Raw genomic sequence first — 15,077 nt, 5'->3', positions numbered from 1 at the left:
ACACCTCACTGAACCCGTTTATTGAAGAAGATACTGCCTGCAGATGCGTTTACTTCTAACTTAACCCAAAAGGTCACTTCGTAGGTTTTTTACACACTTTGTGAGTCCTGCCATTTCCAGTAATCTTTTTGTAATCCTCACGTAGTGTAAATATTATGAGAGTATTATAGGAGGAGGGTCTTTACTGTGATATCAGCATTTGATTTTTCTCCAACGTAAAAGCCCCACTCGGTTTATATGGACATGCTAACTGATATTTTATTTGCAGTATTTGTTTCTTCAGTCCGTGACACACTGAGCTCGTGGCAAAAACATGACACAAAATCCAAACTTATACAGGGTGGGCCGTTTCTATGGATACAGCGTAATAACATGGGAATGGTTGGTGATATTAAAGTCCTGTTTGTGGCACATTAGTATATGTGAGGGGGCAAACTCCTCAAGATGGACGGTGGCCATTTAGAAGTCGGCCATCTTGGATACAACGTTTGTTTTTTCAATAGGAAGAGGGCCATGTGACACATCACACTTATTGGTAATGTCACAAGAACAACAATGGTGTGCTTGGTTTCAACGTAACTTTATTCTTTCATGAGTTATTTACAAGTTTCTGACCACTTATAAAATGTGTTCAATGTGCTGCCCATTGTGTTGGATTGTCAGTGCAACCCTCTTCTCCCAGTCTTCACACACTGATAGCAACACCAAAAGTTGTATCCAAGATGGCCGACTTCTAAATGGCCACCATGGTCACCGCCCATCTTGAGGAGTTTGCCCCCTCACATATACTAATGTGCCACAAACAGGACTTTAGTATCACCAACCATTCCCATGTTATTACGCTGTATCCATATCCCTGTAGTTTAACAGTGTCTGTAACGTGTTGGGGAAAAAATGCACTGTGAACAAAATGAAGTGGACATGTAGCCACGATGAGCTGGTCCTGATGCTTCTAAACAAGAAAGGGAAACTTCTCAGAAGAAGACAACAGCAGGGGGGATGTGCTGGCCTGATCCAGGACTTTATCACGACCGTGGATATTTCAGGATGTTTGAGCTCTTGTTGGCAGAGTGTGGACCTCATCTCAGGGTGCAGAGAAATCATTTAACAGAGCTGATGGTCCCAGAGCAGCATGTAGCTGTGCGTCTGATGTACAACAGTTTTATTTTACTATTTGTGTATTCAGTAACAGTGCACGCTTTGAGCTACAAACGCTTGATGCAGAAGCAGAGTTCTGATTGGTCTGATCAGCTGATTTGAATCGTAAAAATTGAGCATGGCTCGAAAAAATTAATCCACTGAAATCATTGGCTCTGTGTTTTCGAAGAGCAGGTGAGTCTGGCAGTTTCCACCAAAACAGTTAGTTAGTGTGGCTGAGCCTAAACGTACACCGCTGCTTACACTGGTGTAAAACTGTGTTTCACATAAAGTACACGTATTGTTGCTGTTTGCAGACAAACACCCTCCAATTGAACAACCAGCAAACTAGCAACAAACTGAAAAACTGACATTTATGTCTTCCATAAAAAAACGGTTCTTGCTAATGGTACTACCGCAAATCAGAATTGATTCAGAATTATGTGAGGCTTTAGGTTTTTTAGCTAATCTTGAAAATATAAAGTGCAGGTATAGCTAAGGTAGAAGATTACAAATATTACTTTCATATAGTTTACACACAAGCAGTTTCTACCTTATTAACAAGCAGCTAACACTACTAGCATAAAAGACAAGGGGTTGGTAGCGCTGTGTCTTTCTAGAATTATCAAAAATGTTAATTAGTTTATATATAAGGTGAGCATTCTCACTTCAGGACATTTAAGGGCATTTCATTTAATTTGCAGTTCAATATAACATTTTAAAAAGTCACTAAATGTCCAAAACGTCTTCGAGTCTTTAAGCTAATTTAAGCAATTTTAATGCAATATTGAGTATTTTATTTAACAAATTGCATTATAAGAGTTTTATGATCCATATAATGCTCCTTGTGTCATTTGCACTAATTATTGCCTGCTGGTTTGTATTTATGCTGGATTTTGTGCAGAAAATGTTTGGCTTAAATGATTTTAACTTAAGTATGTAAACCGAGTTTTTCTCACTAGCTTTAAGGCTACTGGAGAGTCTGCTGAGTGGTCATTTAGCTTAGTTATCTTACCTATGAACTGATGGCAATTTCTTCTTTACTTTTCTTTACTGTAACATCTGTATGAATGCTCCATTCTCAGTGTTATCACAGTAAAGATCAGCCTCGGGAGGATTTTTGACTTAATCTCTTAATACAGATGAATGTTTAAAACCAGTTTTCCCTAAACTAGTGTTGTAACAACGAGAAAATATCAACAAAATAAATCTCTGAAAAAATAGAGAAAATATCCGCATGGCACTAACGCAGCTCCTTATTTTCAATGCTAACTACAGTTCACTGTACAACGTGTTATTCGCTAGCTTCATATTTTCGTTCTTTGATTCTCGCTACAGTAGCTATGCATGGTTCACAATCTTTATGCAGACCCCCTCCCCCCAACAGCCTACTCTTGTCTGATTGGTCAGGTGGGGTGCAGGTATTCAAACAAATAAATATATATCACATAAAATACAGAAAAGCTAATAGATCCCCTTGAAATATACGACTAGCTGGGCTAGTTAGCATTTATCAGGATGAGGTTAACCGATGGTGATTTTTCCTCTGTTATAATCAGATGTAGCTCAAATTTTATGTAGTATTTCATATACTACGATGTTATATTGTATATGTGAATACATGAAACATGCAAAAGTGGGGAAATCAGCTGTAGCAAACTTAATCGCACCAGCTAGCTTTAATTAGCCACGATGCAGACACATTTTTAGATGCTGTTATTTTATTTTTTCACATAAAACACACTTCTCTGCTGTAACAAGTACAAGTTTAGTAACGTGTAATAAGTGCTTTTTAACTATGATACATGCTAACACAGCTAATTTAATCCTGAAGCAGAACGACTCGGAGCTCGAGCAAAGTCGTCAAGAACAAAAATGACTCTGCTGTTGTGTTCTGGTCACTTCCGTTTCATGCTTACCAAGACTTCATTGTTTAGTCATGAGTCACACACTTGAATAATTGATGTCATTGCATTTCAGAGCAAAGCTATGAGAACATTTCCTCCCTATGCAGTCTTGTCTCTGTGTACATTCATGTGAAGCCTTTTGATATTCTGTTATTTCAGCTTACAGATGCACTTTTTCCTCTGCTTTGCCTTCATCCTCTTCTGTTTCTGGGAGGATTGGTTAAATGTTGTGTACTTAGATTTAATTTCTTTATTTTTTTCTTTGCCGTCTTGTAACTTAATATCAGACTAAAAATGTGCAGAGTTCTAGAAGCATGCAGCTGATCTGTCTTTGAGATGATTTGATTTGTTTGATCCTTTTCTGTGATATTTTCTAATGCTCAGCTCTACCTTCTGTTCCTGTTTGAAATATTTTTTTTTAATTAATTGTAAAAAAATAAATATGATAAACTGTAAATTCCAAATGTATTTATTAATTGTTCCTAAAAGATGCACAAGTCTAATTGTTGGCTGACATTTTGTAGACTTGTGAGTGAAATCTGGCTTTGACTCCAGTTCCACAGAGATTTGTACTCGAGCTGCTTTCCACAGTCCAAAGAAGTGCAGGTGAGTGTGATGGGTCAACTGTCTCTCTGTTAGCTCTGCATGTTCAGGTTTACCCCACCTTGAGAGCACATTCTCACTGGTAGAGTTCAGTACGTAATCTACGTTCAGTATAATAATTAATAAGTGCTGTTATTTTCATATCAAAGAAAAAAGTGAACATGTAGATGTTGGGTGCCAGCTCACAAAAGTATATCAAATTTAACCTCGGGTCAGTGGCCCCAGGGCAGCTGTGGCTACAATGTAGCTGCCATCACCAGTGTGTGTGAATGTGTGAATGACTGAATGTAGTGTAAAGTGCTTTGGGGTCCATAGGGACTAAGTAAAGCGCTATACAAATGCAGGCCATTCACCATTTTAACACTTACAGCGGCCTTTTTTTATGTTTGTTTTGCTTTGGTTAATTATAATGTTATAACAACACCGATGTGCTTCAAGTCTTTCAATGTAATACCCCCTCTAGCCACAGTGTGTCGCTGTCTGGTGGCAAATGTGGTTTGTTTATGAAGTGCAATGAATCCAAATGATCAAACAGTGACAGTGTTGCATATGGTCTGGTGTTGTGGTTAATCTCAGTATTGCAGTAGTATGTCATTTTAATGCCTTAGAAATTCAGTAAGAATTTACTTTTCTAATATAAGCCTCTTTCATAAAAGATAATTGTTTTACTGACAAATGAACAGGAGCAGCATGTCAGACAGGAGTTGGGCTTTTTTTAAAAGTTCAATTGGGTTTTAATGAAAAGAACCAGTTATGAAAAAGCAGAAAATATATGATTCTGTTTTTCTAACACTTTCCCAGCTTAGAGTGGATACCTGAAACTATCACATAGGATTCAGGTACACACAGGGTGACACAGACACACCAATTAAATTTAACATGCATGGAAGAAGCCGGAGCAAAACACATTTTGAACTAGGGCTCTTGTATGGGCAGAACTTTGTGCCATCCGAAACTGAATTTGAATAAGTTAAATTTGAATTTGAATTGCTCAGATTGAATCTGAATTGTAACTTGAATAAATGCTTTTTAAAACTGAATTTGAATTAGCCTAATTTGAAATTCAATGTATCGGTTTGTAAATGTTCGTCACTAAATTGAAATTGAATTTTATATTTTGAAAATGAATTCATTTGCTTTGAAACTGTATTTTATCCTTTAAAAATGTAGCTCTCAAATAATTTGTTTCACTTTTCACCATTCAGTTTCAGTCTACTCTGCGCGCCTTAGCATATGCTACCCCGGTGGAGTCAACCAAATGGATGAATCAAGCGGCGATTTACATTTCTCAAGATGTCTTAGGCATTTACCGAATATACAGTGGGATGCAAAAGTTTGGGCAACCTTGTTAATAGTCATAATTTTCCTGTATAAATCGTTGGTTGTGACAATAAAAAATGTCAGTTAAATATATCATGTAGGAGACACACAGTGATGTTTGAGGAGTGAAATGAAGTTTATTGGATTCACAGAAAGTGAAATAATTGTTTAAACAAAATCAGGCAGGTGCATAAATTTGGGCTCCACAAAAAAAGAAATGAAATCAATATTTAGCAGATCCAACTTTTGCAGAAATTCCAGCCTCTAAACGCTTCCAGTAGGTTCCAATGGGAAAAGAGGAACTGTTGGATTTTGCTCAACTTAACAGGAAAGACTCCAGTTAAAAGCAAACATGTGGGCCAGCAGTCACCAAAATAACAGACTGACCAACACAGGACAGTGGAGCCAATAAAAAACGATGCAGTTTACCAACTTATAGAAAATAGTCAGGACCTAATGGAGGAGCAGCACTTTATGAAGAGCCGACTCAAAGAAAGGACAAAGAGAAGAGAATCACTGAGCATTTAACTGGATGTATTTGAATCAAAGATAACAAGAAGAAGTAAATTATCTGAGTCAGTAGAAACAAATAAACACAAAACTAGAACCCAACCAGAAAGAGAGAGAGAGAGAGCAAGAAACTGATTCCAGCAGGTGATTTACTTCCTGTTTTACTTCTAAAAATGGCTAAGCTCCGCCCACACAGGACAGGCCAAACAGGAAGCGTTGGAGCTGTCACACCTCTCACATGGTGAAGATCAGATGACCACTGAACGTGTTATGATGACTTTGACTGTCAAATATCCTTGCACTAGCCAATAGACGTGCAAACACCTGATCTCCAACCTCTAGAAGCAGTGAGACTCCATTAGAGGCGCTCACTGTACCAGATGTTGGATTTTCATATGTAATAGAAATTTGCTCCCCATTCCTCAACAAGAAAGCACCTGCAACAATGTTTCCATGACCAACTATGGTCAAGTCAAAGTGGTAGGCTCCTCTCACTGGTGCAGTGAAAATACCTGTGGGACATTTGTTTTTGTTAAATGGAAAATCAGCTGTTAGAACATCTGGAACATCAGCCTGACATCAACATAGCTGAGAAGTGACATTCAGTGTTATTACCTGTGTTTTTGTTGTAGGCATTTCCAATGTTCGTGATAACATGTTTGAAGATCAGAGTAGTGTGGTCATCAAAGGGTCCAGTATCTCCTTCACCTTGATCCAGCAGAGAGGCTGAGAAAGCCACCTGTTTGACTGAGAGAGAGAGAAAATTCATTTTACACTTCCTGTTTTAGAGTTAGACTCTTCCCATAAAAGTGACCATGACAAAAACTTTAATCTCCAATGAAAGAAATGTTTGACAGCTGAAAGCGTTTCACTGCCACAGAAGAAATCAAACTCTGGATAATCCACATACTGTGTCAGCAGGTGATTAGTTTGAAGCTTTGCCCTCAGATATCATGTGGAAGAAATAAAAAATATTGTTGGTACTAAAGATTTTCAAACACAGTAGCACCACCTTGTGAACAGATTTATAGCACTGATATATGTTGATCCTCCAGAGTTTGTTGGCTTCTGTCTGAAGGTGGCGCTACAGCACAAATACAGCTTCAGATGTTCACAGAAATTGATTTGAGCAGCAGAGATGGATTACATCCTGTAAGCACGCTGTGTTACTGCGTTACTAAAACCGTGACTTTTTGCGAGAATGTCTCATGGCAGTGACGTAAGCGAGTGCGACGTTCGTGACAACAGCTGTCTGCAGATCAACAATGGATCACATATCGAGTGCGGGAGAGAGTATGAGCGTGCAGCGTTTAAAGCATGGAAGTACTGACCTTACTTTAAGTTTGATTCCATAAAAAGTGACAAAAACATTAGTGTCCATCGTGCGTGGGAAGAAAACTTCTTTTTACAGCGAAAAAATCCCCTAAACTTCCGAGCAAGCACCTATTTGAAAGACTGAGTGTAAACACACAAAACGTTTTATTTTGTGTGCTGGAATGTGCAGAAAATATGTTTAAATGGTAAACAGATTTCTTCCAGTCAGAGAATGTTGCATATACTTTAATGTTTGCTTGATGCATAAAGTTAAAAGATTAAAACTAATAAAACAAGTTTTAAAAAGATCTATCGCTTTATCACCTATTCAGGTTGTAAATTGTGTTTTTAAAAAGTAACTAAGTAATTAATTACTCTTGAAAATAAGTAATCAGTAAAGTAACGGGATTACTTTTTGGGGAAGAAATCAGTAATTAGTTACTGATTACTTTTTTCAAGTAACTTGACCAACACTGTTGAGCAGCGTTGTGTCTTTAACTGTAACACATTCCAGTCAGCTCGTAATGTTGAGCTGATCAGAGTAGGTTTTAGTTTCAGTGTCTAACATTACGACATTCAAACATAAATACTAATCTGGTCAATTTAATATCAGATTTAAGATATAACATTAAATCTAAAATGTAAGAATGTATCAATTATAGAAATCTTGCAACATTTCTCTTTCAGATTCCCACACAGTACCTTCTAGCTGCTGCTTCAGCTGGTCGATCTCAGTCTTCTGACTCTCCACCTTTGTTGCTAGTTCTGATAAAATATAATAGAAATAAAAAGAAAAATCTTACTGACAGCACACAGTTATTCACAGGTTTTTAATTGTAAGTAAGAAAGTAACTAAGTAAGAAAGTTGTGGTGATCCTTGGGTGGAGAATGGTTGAAGAAGCAGACTTGTTTGACTGGATCTCTGAACAAACTGATTCTCATTTGAACTCTGTGCAGTTAAACTCTGTCATCTTTATCCACACTAGGGGAGTTTCTAGGTTCTACCTTGAAAGGGATCAATAACAATTTAAAATTTATAATTTACAGTTTTTTTACACACAACCTGTCAAAAGGGGAGGGGCCGGCTGCTTCCAAATAGAGCACATTTCATTCATAACGTTGTAAATCCAATCTGTGAACTAAGGTGTAGGTCTGTTAGGTTTTGTTGTGGTGATCCTCGGGTTGGGGGATGGGTGTTCATACTGGAGTGCAAAATGAAAACCAGAGGAAGATGGACAAGAAAAGGTCAAAGCCGTCAGGTGCTCAGTTTAGAAAAAAGAGAAAAGAGGAGGAGAAACGAGCAAAAGACACAGGGAAGCAGATGTGTCATTGGATAATGGCAGGCAGTGATGGGAATAACGGCGTTACTTTTTTCAGTAACGAGTAATCTAATTACTATTCCTATTGTTACAACGCTGTTACCGTTACTAAGAAGAAAATGCTGTCTGTTACTATTTTTCAACAAACAGACGGTTGAAGCTGTGTTCAGCTTACAGCATCTTATATCAGTTGCACGGAAGTAGCTGTAAGTAATCTGGACGCTACGGCTTTAAGCAGCTGCGCTCCCGCGGTAATCATGATCACTGTCTGGCACAACACCTGGATCTCAGGGGGCAAAACAATCACGAGTGCTGCTGTTTGACTGAGGAAGAATAAAGTAGTCGTGGTAAGACAATCACATGACCACTTAAAGACAAAGCAACAAGGTGACATATACCAGTTTATAAACTGTGTGGCCACGTAAAACCAGAGTCATGATAAACAATATATACGCTGCGTTTTTTCCTCAATAGTTTCATGTTTACTGTCTAAGGACAGCGCAGCGAGCACTCTCTGCTTATGAGCAAGAAATAAAAAAACAAAACATAAAACAGCCAGTTTGTGTTGGTGGAAAAATGTAACATGTCGACCAATCAAAAAATGATTTGGCAACATGACGTTTGGTTGTTTAGGAAGAGGCGGAAGATTTAGGAGTGACGGCGAGAGAGAGCGAGACAGCAGAAAAGAGAGAGAGCGAGTTTTGAGATGTGAGAGATTTGTGACGTTTAGCGTGTTTGCAGTGTGTAGTTAGTGTGTTGTGGATAGTTTTGTGTTGTGTGTCAGAACAATGATGTGACTGCTGTCTCCAGGTAGAAACAGGAGTGACACACCTGCTGCTGTCAGACCTGCAGGTATCAGGCTGTGATGTTCTGCTTTATAGTGGACAGAAATATCTGGAGTGGCACAAATAATTTGTGGCATCTTATTGAAGAACAGCTGATTGTTCTGTAAATGGTTATTTAAAAAATCAAGGTAAAAGATAAATGATACAAATAACTTTGCTGTTTGCAAAACTTGTGCATATGATTTTAAAATTGACAATTTATATTTGCATTTAAAGTTGTGAAATATGATCATTAAACATGTTTGTGGTTGTTACAGTAAAAATATAACTTTTTCTACTCGGATTTTGTGTTTTTTGTCTGATTTTAGATCAATTGTGTTTATACAGTAGTCAAAATGAAAACATAACTGTAAATTCAGACACGTGAGGTTGTGCTGAAAAGAACGAGACCAAACAAGGCAAATAAATCTTTTTAAAGGTGAAATGTGGAGGGAAAATCAAAAGTAGTTAAAAATGGCCAATTATACCCTGGACCCCAGAGGGTTAAACGTTTTTTTTAAACACAATTAATTACTTTTAGAATCTTGTAACTCAGTTACTAACTCAGTTACTTTTTTGAAGAAGTAACTAGTAACTATAATTTATTACTTTTTCAAAGTAACTTGCCCAACACTGATGGCAGGTCATGTATTATGAAACACTCAGAATCAGAATACTTTATTAATGCCTAAGGAAATGATTTGGGTTACATATTCTCCAAGAAGAAATTCTAAAATAGTAACAGTAACAGACTAAACTCCAGACAATACATAATGTTAGCATAAAAGTAGCACTAATATATACAGGTCACTCAATTATAAATATCAAGGATTAACAGACGTGATTATAAATAAATACCAAGAAAACTGACAAGGATATCACAGCGTAGAAAGAAGCACGTGTAAAACGGGAGTAACTATTGCAAAGACCCCACACACACCCGACATGTTCACTCTTCTGCCCTCGGAGGCTCAGAAGTATGAAATCCAGAACATCCCGACTCAACAACTCCTCCTTCACTGCTATCCGACTCTTGAACAGCTGAAATATTTTGAACAGTAATAGTAATTTTTGCACATCAGGTCATCTCACATATCAAACCAGCATATTAAGCTCATAGCTCTTTTGCACATAAATCTATTTAACGCATCAATTTTTTTTGGTCTCCACTTATTTATTCCTGCTATTTGTATTTTATCTATTTGTACATATTAACCGGCATCTGTGTGTGGACAGCAGAGAAAAAATTTCATTGCGCAAAGAAATGATTTGCTTTGTACACATGACAATAAACACTTTCAATCCTTAAATCTTTGAATCAGTTAGTGAGCTTCCACCTCCAGGGGGCGCTACATCACAAACACGGACTTTAAATGATGATTAGAAAGTTTGCATCAACACAGAAACTGGTGTTTAAGTAAATGTTGAAGTATTTGGTTTGAAGAGTTTGCCATGAAGAGGAGCCGTGAGCTGTTTCATTATAAACACATTCCAGTCAGTTCCTGATGCTGAGATGAAAAGAGATGTTTTTGGTTCTGCTATAAAATCTTAAGATGTTTTAAAGTTTTATACTTTTACAATCAAACATGTAAAAAAAAAACATTTTAATATCACACATCATTCAGAGGATATATTTACAGCTCCATGATGGCTTCACTACAATCTCTTTTGACTGCAGCTTCAGCTGATCAGTCTCAGTTTTCTGTCTCTTTAAGCTTCTTTACCGGCTCTTTAAAGCATTTTGTTTCATTGCATCATTAATCTCTGAAGACTGCTCCAATATTCCTGTGATAAAAATATTGAGTCTCATAAGAAAACACATAACCATGAATGTTGGTCATTCCTGTTTCTGACCTTCTGGATATTTCTGAAGTCACATTGATGTATGAAACTGTACCTTGATTCTCTCTCTGTAGGACAGTGATCCGCTCATTCTGCACAGCCAATGAGGCGGTCAGCTCTCTCAGCGCAGCGTGGATGTCCTGTGGACAGGACTGTTGGCCTGCAGTCTCAGTCTGATCTGCTGAAACAGAGCAGACCAGAAGCAAAAGTGGGAGAAACATGATGATCTTCATTCTGTCACCAGAAACCTGCTGTATAACTGTCATCTGTTAATCTGAGAGTTTTATAACGAGGGGAAAAGAGGCGTGAATGAGGAGGTTTCTGCCGCACATGTCCCCTCATCCTCCACCTCACACACTGCAGAGCCGCAGGACCAGAATCAGACTTTGACTGCAGGACTGAACATGTAAACAGAGCAGGGATGTAGAGATGTTCTCCTTTGAACTCTCTGCAGTTAACTGTGTACACAGAGTTCATGCATATATACATGCGGAGCTGGGACTTATCAGCTAACACCAGCGTTAGCGTCCATGACCCAATCTGATGTTTAACAGCATTTTGAGTTTCCTGGTGCAAAAACCAGGCTTAAAAATATTTACTGGAAGGCTGAAAGGTTGATGCCGTAGATCTTTTAGAAGAACTCACTGACTCAAGGCCTTTTCCACACAGGAAGCAGATATTTATTTTAAAACAGTCATAAAAAGATGGAACTATTTTTGAATGCTGGTTTGATCGTGTCAGCTCCACAAACAGAGCAAACGTTTGTTTGTCGAGCTTGTTGAAAGAACCAAAGTACAATTCAACAATACGAAGAACTGCAACACACTGACCTCAGCACCTCTGTGGTTACAGGAAATCAGCTGCATGACTTTCTGACACAAACACACACAGAGAGGGGGGGGGGTTTGTGACTCGCAGCTTCACTGTTGCAGCTATTTAAGAATATCTGGAAAGCTCAGTTACTAATGACATCTCCTGATCCTTTGGCCTTCACTATGACTCAAATGTTATTCTCTGTCACAAACACAAATCACTCAATAAAAAAAATCAGAAAAACTGAAATCTTTTTTTTTATGTTGGCTTGAACATTTTAGCTGTGAATTCATAAAGAGAGCAAACATTTGTTTGTCAAGCTCATTAATGTGATAAAAGTCGAGTTTGAAAACACATCAAGAATAAAAGCCAGAGCACGAGCTAACCTCCTCCCCTCACCCCCAAACAGTTAGAATCAGAAATCAGAAAGGGTTTTATTGCCAAATGTTGAGCAGGTTTACAACATTAGGAAATTGCTGCGGTGCTTCAGTGCAAACATACTGTCATAAATTACGTTTAAATAGACATGAAAATAAAAATAAGAATAAGAATTAAAAGTGCTAAGTAGATAGATATATACATGATATATACATAAGTGCAGGTGGTGATCAGTGCAAACATGGAATGATGCAGTGACACAGCGTAGGGTCATGTGTTAGTGGAGGGAACAGTCATACGGTTATTGTTCATGTGTCCGACAGCAGAGGGGAAGAAACTGTTCTTGTGGCGAGAGGTTCTGGTGCGAATGGACCGGAGCCTCCTGCCTGAGGGGAGCAGGTCAAACAGACTGTGTCCAGGGTGAGAAGGGTCAGCTGAGATCCGAGCTGCACGCCGCAATGTCCTGGAGGTGTACAGGTCCTGCAGAGATGGGAGTCTGCAGCCAATCACCTTCTCAGCAGAGCGCACAACACGCTGCAGTCTCTGTTTGTCCCTGATAGTGGCTCCAGCGTACCACACGGTGATGGAGGAGGTGAGGATGGACTCGATGATTGCAGTGTAGAACTGCATCATCGTCCGTGTTGGCAGGTTGAATTTCTTCAGCTGCCTCAGGAAGTACATCCTCTGCTGGGCTTTCTTGATGACGGAGGTGATGGTGGGCTCCCACTTCAGGTCCTGGGTGATGGTGGTACCCAGGAAGCGGAATGAGTCCACAGAGGTGATGGGGGTGTCAGTCAGGATGATGGGGGGGAGTGGGGCTGTGTGCTTCCTGAAGTCCACAATAATCTCCACTGTCTTCTGGGCATTCAGCACCAGGTTGTTGTGGCTGCACCAAGACACCAGACGTTCAACCTCCCTCCTGTAGGCAGACTCATCCCCGTCCGCGATGAGTCCAATAACGGTGGTGTCACCTGCAAACTTGATTAGCTTGACAGACTGGTGGGTGGAGGTGCAGCAGTTGGTGTACAGGGAGAAGAGCAGGGGAGAAAGAACACAGCCCTGAGGGGAGCCGGTGCTGATGGTCCGGGAGTCTGAGACATTCAGATACTGCAGATAGCTGCTCCTCACCAGTGTTGGGTAAGTTACTTTAAAAAAGTAATTAATTACTAATTACTTAATCAATATTGTATTTAAAATACTTATCTAATTACTGTGTCTGAAAAGTAACTTAATTACTAAATAAGTAATTTAACTAAATACTTCTTAAAATCCCAATAAAACCTTGAGTGGGCAAACAATAGAAATTAAACTCTTTAAATAATAAATCTTTTTTTTTAAAGACAGGGACTCTACAGCAGCGGTAGCATCTCTTCCACAGTGTCGCCTGCAGTTATTTTTAAGCTCACCTTTTTAAGCACCTTCTGTGCTGCTGAAGTAAAATCAGGTTTTGCTGCTCAGCAGGAGTTGCCGCTGTGTTATCCATGGATGATGAACAAGGATCACTCAGAAGTGTTCGTCTGTGCTCTGTGTCAGGCGCTTCAGCAGATTACTCGTGCTATTAACAGCCGCCGATAGTTTTTACATATTACTGTAATGTTCTTGTCTGCTTGTTTCAGAAAAGTGAAGAGACGGGAATATGTCCATGTCATAAAACTCGCTTCAGCGAGTCCGGCAGCTTCTGCTTTAGAATACGACTGTGCAGCAAACTGGCGCGAAATGACGAGCAGCTGCACTACAGCGATGTTAAAGCGGCAGAGTTTACCTCTACGTTTAGAAGACAAATTATTGAAATTTAATAATGATATGCACATTGTAAGTCACTGTAATTAAAATACCTAAAAATGAACAGTAATCAGTTACTTTACTTTTTCAGTGGAAAAGTAATTTAATTACAGTAACGCGTTACACCCAACACTGCTCCTCACAGAGGTCTCTTATTATTAGAAGGAGTTTTTCCTTTGTCATATGACCTGGGATAGAAAGAGATTAATGACATTATCTGTTACAATGAATGTTCATGTGAAAATGTGCAAAAACAAATCTAACTGAAGTAGAATTATATAAAACTGAATGAAACATGAAGTTAATTATTTCCATATGTGATGTGAAAGTGATTTTTTTATGTTAGAATAACAAAGATAACGTGATAAAGATTTTAAAGTTTAAACTTTGTATTAAATCGAGTAAAGCAGACAGAGAAAGATAAGCGTGGGTGGACATCAGATGATGTGATGTCCAGTAGGATGGGGGAGGAAAGGGTGAGCAGGTATAAAAGTGAGGTGAAGAGGAGATGGAAAGAGTCCAGCCTGTGAACTGGTTTTGTCATTTTGGCTTTTCGCCTGTTGCCGTGTTAGATGGTTCATTCAGAAGGATTTTGACTGACATCATACATCCACTGGATGCTGCTGTCTTGTTGGGTGATGATCATCAACACAGGACTCGGGCATAACAGCATCTTTACACCTGGCTGTGCTCATCCTTCCTCCAACCTCTCCTCACCAAAGATAAGAGCAAACTCAGCTCACAGTAGGTTAGTTAGAAAGTAGAGTTCAGGTGATTTGATTATTGTTCTTTGATTTTTACTATTTAATTTTGCTTTGCTCTGCTAAATTGCTTTAAACAAATTTCCTGCAATTCCTGCAAAGTCTTTATTTATTCATCTTTATTAGTGCAAATAGCTCTCACAGCTTACCCTATCCGCAGTAATAAAATAATGTTTAATTGGAGCCTGCTGTCCAGGCTACTAAAACCATCCCAGAAATAACAAATGCCACAGTCAACAGGAAAGCTACTGTTAACATGTTGGACTGATAGGATTCGACCTGCAGGGTTACTCAGGTTTCTTCTTATCGGGGTTTGCAGGGAAGACACCTGGATGATTTCAAAGCACTGGACTGGGCGAGTCCAGAAATCTACATTATCTACTGCGTAAAACTCATAGAACAAAGTCAACTTCCTGTACAGGAGTTTCTGTCGCCCTTGATAGAGCTCAACGCCTTCCCACAGAGACCAAGTGTTTGCTTATTGGGTGGTTATATGTAGGACTGGGCGATATATCGAGTTTTTAAATATATCGATATATTTTTATATGAGATATGACAATATTGTTT

The sequence above is a fragment of the Astatotilapia calliptera genome, chromosome 10 (genome assembly GCF_900246225.1).
Source record: "Astatotilapia calliptera chromosome 10, fAstCal1.2, whole genome shotgun sequence".
In the NCBI taxonomy this organism is placed as follows: domain Eukaryota; kingdom Metazoa; phylum Chordata; class Actinopteri; order Cichliformes; family Cichlidae; genus Astatotilapia; species Astatotilapia calliptera.
The sequence above is the reverse complement of the archived record's forward strand: the minus strand, read 5'-3'. Positions refer to the sequence as shown.